The sequence below is a fragment of the Theobroma cacao genome, chromosome 3 (assembly GCF_000208745.1).
Source record: "Theobroma cacao cultivar B97-61/B2 chromosome 3, Criollo_cocoa_genome_V2, whole genome shotgun sequence".
Classification (NCBI taxonomy): Eukaryota; Viridiplantae; Streptophyta; class Magnoliopsida; order Malvales; family Malvaceae; genus Theobroma; species Theobroma cacao.
In genome coordinates, this window is record NC_030852.1 from 15,434,218 (window position 1) to 15,449,924 (window position 15,707).

Sequence of the window (15,707 nt, forward strand, 5' to 3'; positions counted from 1 at the left end):
CATGCTTTCATGGTGAATTCATGGCTGGTCAAAATGGGTATGGAGAGAGAATGATCTTGGATTGGTTTGATTTTTAGGTATGTTAGTGTTTTTAGGTGATTAATGATGTGTAGCATGAAAACAAGTGAAGAAAACTACAAAAGGTTTGGTGCCCATCAATAGCCAAATTCTCTAAGTGAATAATGATGAAGAATGGGATGTTATTCTAGGTGATTTGATTAAGAAATAATAGTCTTTGGTGAATTGAGGGATTGGAAAAGAAATGGAGCAAGTTGGAGTGAAATTGGACGCATTGGCCAATTTATCGGATGAAAAATTGACTTAGGCCAATATCAGGTCTAGATGGCTACCTGTTCATTTTTCATTTCATATCACACATATATATCGAGCCTGAAATAGCTTATGACTTTTAGACACAATTTAATTGGAATATGTGACATGGATTATGGCTAGGTGGTGAGTCATTGGATATGGGTAAAGGACTGTACCCGCAGATTGAAAATAGGAGTATTTTTACTCCTAATACTTTGAGTAAACTTATTATCATCTTAATTATCTAGAGTAGTTTTATACAATTGTGTGATTTTATAGAAAATGGGTTTAAATGGTAAATTGCTATGTTTTAGAAGAAATTGTGATTTTATAAAATGATTTTATAAATTTTCTGGAAAATTGAATACTGGTTTTGAAAATAGAGCAATTGGAGACTTCCTGCTTGTGTTATAAATTGTGTTTTAAATTATATGGCTTATAGCAATATGTGAGCATGAATGGCAAAGTCGGTATTTGTATCAAAATTATATATACTATGTACTTAGCCTTGAGAGGCTAGATTACGATAAATTGCCATGTCATGCAGATAAGGATTTTATAAATCAGGTGGTAGATAAAATAATCCATAATCCCTGCAGTGGAGGTTCTGTGGACCAGCCTAAGAGAGGGGGCACAGAATTAGATATTTTTATTATATTCTTACCTCGATCGGAGAGCCGTGTGAAGGGTATCTCTAGAGGTAAAGATTTGAGTGCACTTCACGTGGACCACTACGTGAGAGTGAGACTTAGCCAATGCCAAGGCATGGCTAGAATTTCGGAAGTAAAGACATTTAACAGCCTTTGTGGTCTCGGTCAGATGCCTAGGCCAAGGCATCCCCAGGAATGATTTTTGGCAGGAGTCAAGTTTTGTGAGATATATAAGCCATGTTGATTAATTGAGTAAACTGAATATTCATGTTATGAAACATATATTGGAAAAGAATATTTTAATTCGTCTCCACTTACTCGCCTTTAGATAGTTTATATGGTGTCTGTTTACTCACTGAGATTATGTAATCTCACCCCTCTTCCTATCCATTTTTCAAGCTCAAGACAGTTTGTTGATAGTTGATTAAGACGAGAATTAATCTTGGAGTTGCATTCTAAAAAGTAAGGGTTCGTAGCCCTACACCTTCTTGGTCAATTAGGGGCCCACATGTCACTGTAAAAGTAATTTTATACTTCAATTATCTGATTTAAAGTATGTATGAACATATTTAGCTTTTACACCATGTTTTTGGCAGGTTTCGTATTTTTGAAAAAAAATGACAAAAATGCCCCTAAGCTAGAAAATAATATTTTATTATTTTGATTTGGAAATGACTTATGATTTCTTGAAATACGAGATTTAATAACTGTCGCTCACCGGAGAGATGTGGAAGCTGATGTTAAGCCTTGCGGGGTTTCAATCAGCATCCCGGGAAATGAGTGCCTATCGGGACGTCGCGACAGTTGTCACGAGCCCGATAGGAGTTCCAGGTCGTGACACTGTGACTGACGCATGAGCCCAGAAGGTAAGCCCATTAGACCCGAGCAAGCCTCAAAATCCAAAATCATATAATACAAAGCCAAAGGATTCAATAATCAAATATAATACATTATCCTTGGCACATAATTTGTATAAATATTTATAGGGCCATACGTTGGCCATCCAAGACGAGTTCGTACATAACAACCCTTACACATAAATTCATATGGAACAATGTGCCTACATACACAACCACAGTGGAAGACTTCAATTGACTCAGCGAAGTGAGCAATACGTAACTGAAACTTGCAAAAAGACAAAACTAGTTTGTCTATAGATAACCCTTGCCACGCACCTTTGCGGTCTATTTATCTCCACAGGATACGCAAATAGGTGAGTACTATAATACTTAGTGAGTGGTACAGATAAACAAAATCATATATAGGAACATAGCTGGAATCACCCATCATCACAGGCATGTGCACTCCCACACCGCACACGCACGGTTACAATTATCACACAATATTTTCATTCAAAGCATAACCTACATATTGCATAATATAGGAACACATGATTAATCACATTGCACAATTTCACAACATAAAGACATTTCATCAAGGGTTTGTTCCCAAGCACATTTTAAAGCAAAGGCAAATAAAGTTTTCAAATGATTCATTTGAACACATGTGCATTTATCCCAAAATATTTTTATAACAATGCCACCTAACAAGACTAGCACCCTATCATGACCCGGTACTCTCCTCGACCCCGTAACAACCGTCGTGATGTCCTAATAGACATTCATTACCCCAAATGCCAACCGAAACTTCGCAAGGCTTAATATCAATTTTCGCACCTCCCTTGGGAGCAATAATTACTAAATATCATATTTTAAAAGATTATAAGCTATTTCCAAATCAAAACAATAATAAAAAATATATTTTCTATCTCACAAGGGCATTTTGGTCATTTGTTTCAAAAATTTTGAAACTTGCTGAAAATATAATATATAAGGGAAAATACACATTTCATAACTAAAACAAGTTTTTACGTCTAAAACATTCATTTAGGGCGAAATTGTAGCGAATAGAATAAAATAAAAATATTAAATGAAATATTTCATTTTCTTATAAAACAATATTTATAGAACTCTGCGTAAATAATTTTTGTAGCGTAAAAGCAAAATAAATCCAAACATATAGTAACACAGGTAACCAGAGTATGTAATTTAATTTACAATGACGTGTGGGCCCCCGAATGACCAAAGGTAACAAAGGCTGTGGACCTACAATTTCTGAGGAGGCGAGTCTAACAATAACTCTCGATGTAATCAACTATTTACGGACTGTCCTGATCCTGGAATGAGTGGAAAGGAGGGTGGTGAGTTTATATAAATTCAGTGAGTAAACAAACATCATCTAAAATATCTAAAGTCGAGTAAATGGAGACAACTTAAAATAGTTCATCGTACTATGATTCATAATGTTTTAAACTCATTTCAACTAAATAAAATAATTTCATTTCACTCAAATAATCAACATTGCTTATAAATTTCTTAAAAATTTGGCTCGTGCCAAAACTCATTCTCGAGGATACCTTGGCCGGGGCATCCAACCCCAGTCCGTCAAGGCTGTTAAAGAAAAGTTCATACACGCATAAAACACATTTTTATGTTTAAAATCATAGTCGTTCCTTAGTGTTGGTTGAGTTCACTCTCACGTGGTGGTTTAGCGTGTAGTGAACTCTAAAGCTTTACCTTAGTAGATACCCTCCGCGCCTCTCGTATCGAGGTAAAATATAATCGGGTTTACTGTGCCCCTTTCTAATAGGCTGGTCCACGAAAGTCCACCACTGCAGTGACCAATCAATATCCCGCCAAATCAATAAAACTTTCGACAGTATGACATGGCCATTATATTACTACCCAGCTTGTTAAGGCAAAACAAACAGTTCATACAATTTCAACACAATTTCCAATTTAGCCATTCATGCCAATATCACCATAAGCCATTGAAGTCAAACCATAAATTTACAACACAATCAAACAGTCTCCAATTACTCAATTTCTAAAATCATTATTCAATTTCAAAATGATTTATAAAACTCATTTCATTTAATCACATTTTACTTATAAAACATAAGGATTTACCATTTAAACTCATTTTTCTATAAAATCACAAAAACGAATAAAAACTACTTAAGATAATTAAGACGATAATAAGGTTACTCACAATTTAGGGAGTCAAAGTACTCCTAGTCCCGGTCTTTGGGTACAATCTCCGTACCCTTATCGAAAGTTTCACCACCTAAACATAATGCACAACAAACAATTTACTATATTTGTACTAAACCGTCATAAAACTAATTTAGGCCCTATATGAACGCATGAAATGGGATGCGAAATGTTCGGATTATTATCTTAATATGGTGTTCTACGTAGCTTCAATTATGTATCGAAATAAAATGGTATTGGCCTAATTCGATCTATACACCGGTTAATTGGCCAATACATCCAATTCAACTCCAATTAACTTGATTCCACTTCCAACACTCCAAGTCATCAATTACAAGTTAAATAATATGTAATATCACAAAAATCCATCATCAATATCTTCCTTGTAAAATTCGGCCATTGAAGGTTTAGTGTAGAACATGTAATTTTCATGCTTGATTTTTACACCTTACATCATAAAACAACTAAAAACACCTAAATAGCATGAAATTCATCAAAGTCCATTATCCAATTTCTCTCTTGAAAATTTCAGCCAAGGAGTGTGGGTGAAGGGCATGAAATTTCTTGCTTGTTTTTCATGCTAAACATCACCAAACAACTAAAAACACTAAGATACCTTGAAATCTAACCAAATAAATCATCAAATCTTCTCTCCCTAAATTCGGTCAGCCATGAATCCTTCATGAGATCTTGAATTTTAACCATGGTAATTGAAAAAGAATGCATAGGAAAGGTAGATCACAAGCTAGAATTAAGAAATTTTACCTTTACTTGCTTAATTCCTTGAAATCCAATGAATTTTCTCTTGATTTTCTTCTCTAGGGTTTGTTCTATGCTTTTTTCCCTTTTGTTCTTGCCTTGGCCGGCCAAGAGAAATGAGATGGGAGAGTTTTAGTTGTGTTTATAAAGGAAAAAATAATCATATTAAAGCTTGACACTTGCCACCATGTGATTGGTACGTACATAAAACTTAATAATTAAGCATTTCTTCTCCACCACATAAAATCCCTCAATTATCCAAAGTATAAAATGAATTCCATGGGTTTGACAAGTGTCAAAGTGGTGTAAAATTCCAAAAATTCTAATTACGTCCTTATGGACACGTGAAATGACCTTTTTGCCTTTATGTTTGAAAAATTGTCGGAATTAAAATTTTTCACTTCTCAAGCTCAAATTATGTTCCAAATAGTCAAACTTGATCAAAATTTCATTCACCATCCTAAATTTTCCCTCGAGTGGAAAAATGACTATTTTACCCCTACGTTATGAAACTTCCAATTTAACTTCAAATCAATCCCCGAACTCCGAATCACCATATTAAGTCATTCTAAGATTCAATAACTCTCAATTGCATCTTAAAAGTTTTATTTGAACTAGTTCGAGGCTTAAATCAACTTAGTTGTACCATTAGGTACATTACCGACTTTTGACAATTTTTTCGAGGTATTCAGGTATGCAAGCATGTTGTCAAATACATGAATGACATGGCAAGTATATTATAGGGTTGTGCTTGACAGCACTACCCCCCTTAAAATAAAATTTTTGACCTCAAAATTTCACTTACCGGACTTGGAGAAAAGATGAGGGTATTGTCTTCTCATTTGATGCTTGACTTCTCATGTTATCTCCTCCATCCGAGCATTCTTCCATAACACTTTAACCATTGGAATGCTCTTGTTTTTCAATACTCGATCCTTTTGATCTAGAATACGAATAGGCTGCACCTCAAACTTTAAATCTTCGTGCAACTAAATCGGAGGTGTCTCGAGGATATGAGAGGGATCAGGTACATACTTCTTCAGCATCAAGACGTGGAAAACATTGTGAATCCGATCTAACTCTAGGGCTAATTCGAGTCTATAAGCCATTGGCCCAATCCTTTCAATGATACGAAAGGGTTTAATATATCTCAAATTGAGTTTTCCCCGCTTTGCGAATCGAATCATACCTTTTCATGGAGAAACCTTAAGAAAAACTCTATCATCAACTTCCAATTCTAGATCCTTTCTCTATCTATTTGAGTAACTCTTCTGCCTGTCTTGAGCTATCTTTAATCGTTCTCGAATAACCTTGATCTTGTCATTAGTCAAGTCAATGAATTCTACATTAATCAATTCCCTTTGACCCACTTCATCCCAACAGAGCGGGGTTCGACACTTTTTTCCATACAGAGCCTCGTATGGTGCCATCCCAATACTAGACTGAAAACTATTTGTCATGACCCGGTACTCTCCTCGAGCCCGTGACAACCGCCGTGATGTCCCGATAGACTTTCATTACTTGGAATGCCAACTGAAACCTCGCAAGGCTTTAATATCAGTTTTCTCACCTCCCTTGTGAGCAACAGTTGCTAATATCATATTTTAAAAGATTATAAGCTATTTTCAAACCAAAACAATAAAAAAATAATTTTTATCTTTCGGGGGTATTTTGGTCATTTTTCTTCAAAAATTTTGAAACCAGCTAATAATGTAGTATGCGAGTGCAAAACACATATTTCATAATCAAAAATAAGTTTAGATGTCTAAACATTCATTTAAGGTGAAATTATGACTATTTGAATATAATAAAAAAAATATTCAATAAAATATTCCATTTTCTTCTAAAACAATTTTTATAGAGTTATCTGTAAGAAATATTTGTAGCGTAAAAGCGAAATAAATTCATACATATGGTAGTATAGATAGTCAAGGTATGTAATTCAATTTACAATGACACGTGGGCCCCTAAATGACAAAAGTGAACGAAAGCTGTGAACCTATGATTTTTAAGGAAGTAAAGCCAACTGTAGCCTTCGATGATATCAGCTATCTACAAACTATCATGAGCCTGAAATGGGTGGAAAGGAGGATGGTGAGATTATATAATCCCAGTGAGTAAACAAATATCATCTAAAATATCTAAAGCTGAGTAAATAGAGACAGATAAAATAGATTAGCATAAAAATGATTCATAGCATTTCGAACTCATTTTAATAAGATAAAATATATTCATTTCACCCAAATAAACAACGAGGCTTATGATTTTCTGAAAAGCTTGGCTCGTGCAAAAATCATTCTCATACTCAGTTGTCAGGGATACCTTGGCCTGGGGCTATCCCAACCAAATCCGCCAAGGCTATTAAAAAGTAATGCACGCATAAATCATGTTTTTATTTTGAAAACATAGTCGTTCCTTGGCGTTGGCTGAGTTCACCCTCACATGGTGGTTTGGAGTGAAGTGAACTCTAAAGTTTTACGTCAGGAGTTACCTTACGCTCCTCCTCAATTGAGGTAAGAATATACCTAGATTCCGTGCCCCTTAAAAAGGTTGGTCCACAGAACCCGCCACTGCAGTGACCAATCTATAACCCACCAATTCAATAAAAATTGAACAGCATGACATGGCAATTTTATCATTATCTAGCCTATCAAGGCAAACAACGGTTTATGCATTTTCAACACAAATACCCATCCTGCATTCTTGCCCACATTATCATAAGCCATTCAATTCAAAACATAATTTAGAATACAGCAAGTAGTCTCCAATTACTCCATTTTTAAGTCATCATTAAATTTCAAAACAATTTATAAAATCATTTCATTTAAACACTTTTTTCATAAAATTACAAAATCGGATAAAAACATACTTTAGATAATTAAGACGATAATAAGGTTACTCACTATAATGGGAATCCAATTCGGGATACTCTGATTCTGGATCCTCAGATACTACCTCTTTGCTCTTGCCAAAATGTTCACCACCTAGACATAATGCACAATAAGCAATTTGCTACATTTGTGCTAAACCGTTGTAAAACCAATTTAGGCTCTATATTAATGCATGAAATGGGATGTGAAATACTTGGGTAACTATCTAAATACGGTGTTTAATATAAATTCAATTATGTACCTAAATAAAATGGTATTGGCCTAATTCGATCTATCACCCAATTAATTGGCCAATACGCCCAATTCAACTCCAAATAATTCAATTTCTCTGCCAATACTCCAAATCATTAAACACAAATTAAATAACTTGAAATATGGTAAAATCATCCTCACATTTTCTCTTGGAAAATTCAGCCATGGTGAGTGCACTAACAATATAATTTTTTATGCTTGATTCTCACACCATAAATCATTCATTCCTAATCAAATCACTTGAAATTCAATCAAATTCATCATCAATATTCCACATGGAATTTTCAACCAATGAAGGTGATGTAAGAACATGAATTTTTCTTGCTTGCTTTTCATACTACTCATCACCAAATAACTAAAAACACTAGAATAACATGTTTTCTAACTAAATTCATCATCAAATTCTCTCTCCTAAGGTTTGATCAGCACACTATCCTTCATGATATCTTGTGATTCAACCATGAAAAATGCAAAATAATGCATAGAAAAGATAGATCACAAGCTAGAATTAAGAAATTTTACCTTTAATGGCTTGATTCCTTGAAAATCAACAATTTCCCTTTGAATTTTTCTCTCTAGGGTTTTTGTTCTTCCTCTTTTCTTCCCTTTTCTTCCTTTGGCTGACCAAGAGAAATGAGTTGGGAGGGTTTATGTGTTGATTTCTAAAGCCAATTGTAAATGGATGAAAATTTGACACATGTCATCATTCCATTGGCCCATATGTCATACTTACCCATTAAGCAATCTCTCTCCACCATTAAAAATTCCTCAATTATCCATAATAATGATGGGCGAAATTCATGTGTTGGACAAGTGTTGGGTGGTGAAAAATTCCAATTTTGCCCTTGGGCGACAAAATGACTATTTTGCCCCTTATGCTCGAAAAAATGCCAAAATTAAAATTTTTCACCTCTCAAACTCAAATAATGTTCTAAATGGTCAATCGTGGTCAAAAATTTCTTCCAACATTCCAATTTTAACCTCAGGTGGCAAAATGACCATTTTGCCCTTACGTTATGAAAATTCCAATTTGACTCCAAATCGGTCCTCAAACTCCTAATCACCATTTTAAGTCATTCTAGAGTTTTAAAATTCTCAATTTCATCTTAAAATCTCTATTTGGACTAGTTTCTAGGCTTAATTCAACTTAATTGTACTACTTGGTACATTACCGTCCTTTAACGATTTTTGAGGTACCCAAGTAAGCAAACATGCATTCTTATGTAGGAATGGCATAATAAACATATTATAGATCCGGGCTTGACACTATTGTTATACGCGAACTCCACCAACGGCAAGTGTTTGTCCCAACTCCTAGTAAAGTCAATAACACATGCCCGTAGTATATCCTCTAAAGTCTAGATAGTCCTTTCAGATTGACCATCTGTTTGTGGATGAAAGGTAGTACTAAACCTCAAATTAGTTTCGAGAGCCTCTTGGAATTTCGGTTAGAATCTAGAAGTAAACAAGGGGTCTCGATCTGGCATAATAGAAACTGGAACTCCATGTAATCTCACAACCTCATCTATATAAAGCTTAGCTAGCTTCTCAATGGAATACGTGCTATGGATAGCAAAAAATGGGCGGACTTAGTCAATCTATCCACAATCACCCAAATAGCATCCTTCCCACTCTGTGTCCACGGTAAACCCAATACAAAGTCCATAGTCACGTGTTCCTACTTCCATTCCGGAATAGGTAAAGGCTGAAGAGTACCCGATGGTTTCTGATGTTTCGCCTTGATCTGTTGGCATGTGAGACATTTCGCTACAAACTTTGTTACGTCTCATGTCATACCTAGCCACCAATAACTTTCCTTGATAGTCTTGTACATTTTGGTGCTTCTGGGATGTAAAGCATAGGCAAAAAAATGAGCTTCCTCCAAAATAGCTCGTCTCAACTGATCATCCTTAGGGACACAAACCCGGTCTTCAAACATCAAAATTCCATCATCATCGAGTCTGAACTCACTAGTTTCTCCATCTTGCAACTTTTGAACTTATCGTTTCAATTCATCATCAGACTTCTGCAATTCTCTAATTTGATTGAACAATGAAGGTCGCACAACGAAACTAGCAAGTAGGGTTCCATCCTCACCATTTTTCAATTGGATCCCTAGAGATTTCATCTCAAGTAATATCAAAAAATAAGAACTCCGAAGTGTTGCTAATGAAGATGAGGATTTATGACTTAAAGCATCTGCTACAACATTTGCCTTCCCAATGTGATAATCAATCACTAAGTCGTAATCCTTAATCAACTTTAACCATCGTCTCTGTCTCAAGTTAAGCTCTTTCTGGGTGAGCAAGTATTTCAAACTCTTATGGTTGGTAAAAATCTGACAACGCTCACCATATAAGTAATGCCTCCAAATTTTCAACGCAAAAACTACTGTTGCTAACTCTAAATCATGGGTAGGGTAATTCGTCTCATGCTTCTTCAACTGTCGGGAAGCATAAGCTATCACTTTCTCATCTTGCATTTAGAGGCATCACTGTACACCACAAATTCTTTCCCATTAACAGGAAGTGTCAAAACGGGAACAGAGGTAAACCGATTCTTCAGCTCCTGAAATCGACTCTCACAGACATCATCCCACTCGAACTTAACTCCTTTACGAGTTAGATGAGTCAGAGGAGCAGCTATCAACGAGAATCCCTGAACAAACCTCCTATAATAACCGATTAAGCCAAGGAAACTCTGAATCTCTTTTATCGTTTTTGGTTGGTCCCACTATAAGATCACCTCAATCTTCTTGGGATCGACATAAATTCCAGCTCCAGACACAACATGTCCCAAGAAAACCACTTCCTTCAACCAAAACTCACATTTTGAAAACTTGGCATAGAGTTGTTTTTCGTGCAAAGTTTGTAGCACAATGCACAAAGGGGTAGCATGTTCGTCGTTATTCTTCGAATAGACCAGAATGTCATCCATGAATATTATCATGAACTTATCTAAGTATGGATGGAACACCCTATTCATAAGATCCATAAAAGCTGCCGCAGCATTAGTCAGACCAAATGGCATAACCAGAAACTCGTAATGCGCATAGCGCGTCCTGAAAGTAGTCTTGGGTACATCCTGCTCCTTAATCTTCAATTGACGATACCCAGACCTCAAATCAATCTTAGAAAACATAGTAGTACCCTGTAGTTGATCAAAAAGATCATTAATTCATGACAAAGGGTATTTATTCTTAATGATCACTCGGTTCAGCTAACGGTAATCGATACATAACTGAAGAATGCCATCCTTCTTCTTTACAAATAGAACTGGTGCTCCCCAAGGAGAAGTGTTAAGGCGAATAAAACCCTTATCTACCAAATCTTGCAACTAGACTTTCAGTTCCTTCAACTCCACTGGAGCCATTCGATATGGAGGAATGGAAATAGGTGTAGTACCCGAGAGTAGATCAATAGAGAACTCGAGCTCTCGATCAGGAGGTAGTCTCGGTAACTCATCAAGAAATACATTAGAAAACTCACTTACTATTGGGACATCCTTTAACTTAGGTTCCCCCTTTAAAGTATCGATCACATGTGCTAAATATGCTGGATACCCTTTCTGTACCAGTTTTAGAGCTTTGATGGCTGAGATTACACAAGACGGTAATACTTGATGTTTCCCTACAAAAACAATCTCTGCTCTGTCAGAATTTTGAAGTACAACTTCTTTCTGGAAACAATCCACGTTAGCCCGATGTGCAGTTAACCAGTCCATACCCAATATTAAATCGAAATCACGGATCTCTAGAGGAATTAAATCACCCCTAAATTCTTCCTCACCAACCATTACCCTACAGTGTCTATAACAAGTGTTTCTAACTAGCTTCTCTCCTAAAGAGGTGTGAACTACAATTTCTTCCTCTAATAATGACAAGTTTCTATCAGAAAATGATGCAAATGTCGTACTCACATAAGATCTGTCTGAGATAGAATCTATTAAGACATATGCATCTTTATCAAATAAAAACATAGTACCTGTCACTGCTCCAAGTAGGACCCGTGGCTCATCCTCTGTCATAGTAAAAACTCTTGTCGAAGAACTAGTCTGTGGTCTAGAGGGTGGATGTGCCGGGGTCTTACTCTCGACACCGAACTGTATGGCTATTCCCTGTCTCGGTGGTAATCCAGAAAAATCTCTTCTCTGCATATCTGTGCGAGCTGGTGGAGATGGACTAGCTATAGTAGCTCGTCTGAATTGTGGGCAAGTACTCCTAATATGACCCGGCTAACCACAATGAAAACATCGTACGAGCTCCCTACACAGCCCGACATGATATTTCCCACAATTTCTGCATCTATCAGAACCTCGAAACTCTTCCCAGGAATAGTCATCGCAGATCTACTAAATCTTGGAGGCCTCTGCTGCGGCTGTGGAAATGGGGGTAGGGAAGATGCTACAAAAGCAGAGGTAGTACTCCTTGAAGCAGATGAGTCTTTGCCTCTTTTTGTTGGCTGACTAGAAGATATACTAGAATTCCTCCTATTTGCAATCTCGGCTCGAATCCTCCTATTCTCAATCGTGAGCTTCTCAACCCGTAGAGCCATCTGCATAATCTCTTTATACGGCTCCTTACCTGTTACTGTCATACAATTTCTGATTTTATTTCGGAGCCCTTCCTCAAAGTAGTTAGCCTGATCTTGCTCAATCTTCACCAGATCGGGCACATAAGATATTAACTCAATAAAACGAGCCTCATACTCCTTTATTGTGAAACTCCCCTATTTCAGAATCAAGAATTCTCTCTTTTTTTCTTTTTGATGAAAATGAGTATAATATTGACCGTCGAACTCTTACAAAAAATCTGACCAGGTCGGAGTAGTAAAACGAGACTTCACTGAGTTCCACCAAGTACGGGCCCTCTTCTCAAGCAATCTAGTGGCCACCATCAATTTCATATCATCCTTTAGTCTCATATCATTAAGTGTCTCTGATACCTGAATGATCTAGTCCTTAGCTGCGGTTGCGTCTAGATCACCCGTAAAAGAAATGCAGCCAAGCTATCTAGCTTCCTTAAGTTTCTTAGAAATTGATACATCAGGTACCTGTGGTGGAACAGGAGGTGGTGGTGGTGGTGGCACTGAAGGTGCGGTTGGAGGAACAGTAGGAGGAGCTTGACTAGCTTGAGGCTAACTAGTAATAGTAGTTAGGAAAGCTGCCAATGCTTGAATTGCCTCAGAAGACATGGCAGGTGTCAAGCCCAGCTCTACAATATGTTTATTATGCCATTCTTACATAAGAATGCATGTTTGCTTGCTTGGGTACCACGAAAATCGTTAAAGGACGGCAATGTACCAAATGGTACAATTAAGTTGAATTAAGCCTCAAACTAGTCCAAATAGAGATTTCAAGATGCAATTGAGAATTTAAAAACCCCATAATGACTTAAAATGATGATTCGGAGTTCGAGGATCGATTTAGAGTCAAATTGGAATTTTCATGACCTAGGGGTAAAATGGTCATTTTGCCACTCGAGGTTAAAATTGGAGTGTTGGATGAAATTTTTGACTAAGATTGATCATTGGGAGTATAATTTGAGTTTGAGAAGTGAAAAATTTTAATTTCAGCATTTTTTCGAGCATAAGGGTAAAATAGTCATTTTGTCGCCCAAGGGCAAAATTGTAATTTTACACCACCCAACACTTGTCCAGCACATGGATTTTACCAAATATTATCATGGATAATTGAGGAAATTTAAGTGGTGGAGAGAGATTGCTTAATGGCTAAGTATGACACATGGACCAATGGAATGGTGACATGTTGTAAATTTATATCCATTTATTTTTTTGGCTTAAAAATCAGTATAAAATCAGCCCATTTCTCTTCATATGGCCGGCCAAAGGAAGAACAAACGAAGAAAAGAAGAACAAAAACCCTAGGTGGAAAAATTCAAGGGAAAAGTGTGAAAATTCAAGGAAACAAGTGAAAAAAGGTAAGATTTTTCAATTCTAGCTTGTGATCTACCTTTCCCATACATTCTTTAGCATTTTCTATGGTTGAATCACATGGTTTCATGATAGGTCTCTTACTGGCCGGACATGGGGGGAGGAGTTTTGATGCTTGATTTGGTTAGATTTTTAGTTATTTTACTGTTTTTAGTTAGTTCACGATGTGTAGCATGAAAAACCAATAAGAAAAATTCATTTTCTCCCATCACCCATCATTGGTCGAATTCTCCATGTGGAATATTGATGATGTCATGACCCGGAACCTCCCTCGGGCCCATGACAACCCTCATCACGTCTCGATTTACACTCATTACCCGGAATGCCAATCGACACCCCACAACGCTTACGTATCAGTTTCTTGCCTTTCCTGTGAGTAATCGTTGTTAAACATTCCGTTTTAAACAATTACCAGTCGTTTCCGGCTCAAGTAAATCAAAAGACAAAATTACTTTTTTTTTAAAAGGATTTGTAGACAAATATTACTATTCAAAATATTGATTAAAATATAGCATTTTTATATAAAACAATATTTATAGAAACACGTGTAAAAATCCTTTGTAACATGGAAGTAAAATAAATTCATACATACAATAATTTACAAAGTTATAATGTACTATAATAATTACAATGACAAGTGGCCCGTAAATACACCAAGTGTTGGTGATAGTAACCTACTATTTGTGAGATAGAGGGGTCAACTGGAATCCTCGACAAAATCGGGTATCTACAAGCTACCACTGGCCTGAAATATTTGGAAATGAGGTGGGTGAGATTTTGCAATCCCAATGAGTAAACAGACATTATCATAAATATCAAAAGGTGAGTAAAATGGAGGCAAGTTTAAACAACAAATCACAAACCATTTCATAAGGTTTTCAATTTATTTCTTAAACCATAAATATTTGTAATTTACCAAAACAGTTGTTAAGGCTTATGACTTTTATTAAAAACAGGGCTCAAGCCAAAAACTAGTCCTCGGGGATACCTTGGTCGAGGCATCTAACCAAGTCCGCCAAGGTTGTTAAGATATTTACATGTTAAACACATGTTAATTTTGAAAATGAACCGTTCCTAGGCGTTGGCCGAGTTACACATTCACGTGGGGGTTCGACGTGAAGTGAGTTCTAATACTACCCCGAGAGTTACCCTCCTCGCCTCTACATCCGGAGTAACTATATAACCGGGTTTACCGTGCCCCTCTCATAGGCAATCCATGGAAACCCGTCACTGCAGTGACTAAACCCACCAATTTTAATAAAATTTCGATAATATAACGTGGCTTTTATTTATTTACCAAGCCTGCATAGTAAAAGACGGCTTACATAAATTCCCAATACAATTATAAAATATTGCCATATATACTCATATATAATAAGTCATTCATAGGAAAATATATTTTTCAAGACAATTGGCAACCTCCAATTACTCAATTTCATGATTAAAAGTTTTTTATTTCAGATAATCAACACAATGAATTTATTTGGCACATTTATTTCTAAAACATCAAAAGTCTCATTTTAATCTCATTTTTGTTTCATAAAATACATAAAGATCATTTAAAAATAAACTCTAGATAATTTACAATAATAATAGGTTTACTCAACGTTTGTACAAATTAAATGCTTTCTAGGTGCCCCGATCACTGTTCGTCGAGTACGACTTCCTTGCCTTTACCGGAAGGCTCTCCTCCTAGACACATTGCAAAAATTACACAATTCACCACATTGATGCTAAATCACTATATAATTGACTTAAATCCTATACTAATGCATGGTATGAAATGCAATAGCCTAAAACGGCTTAAACGCGGTATTAACCTATTTTTGGCACTTTACC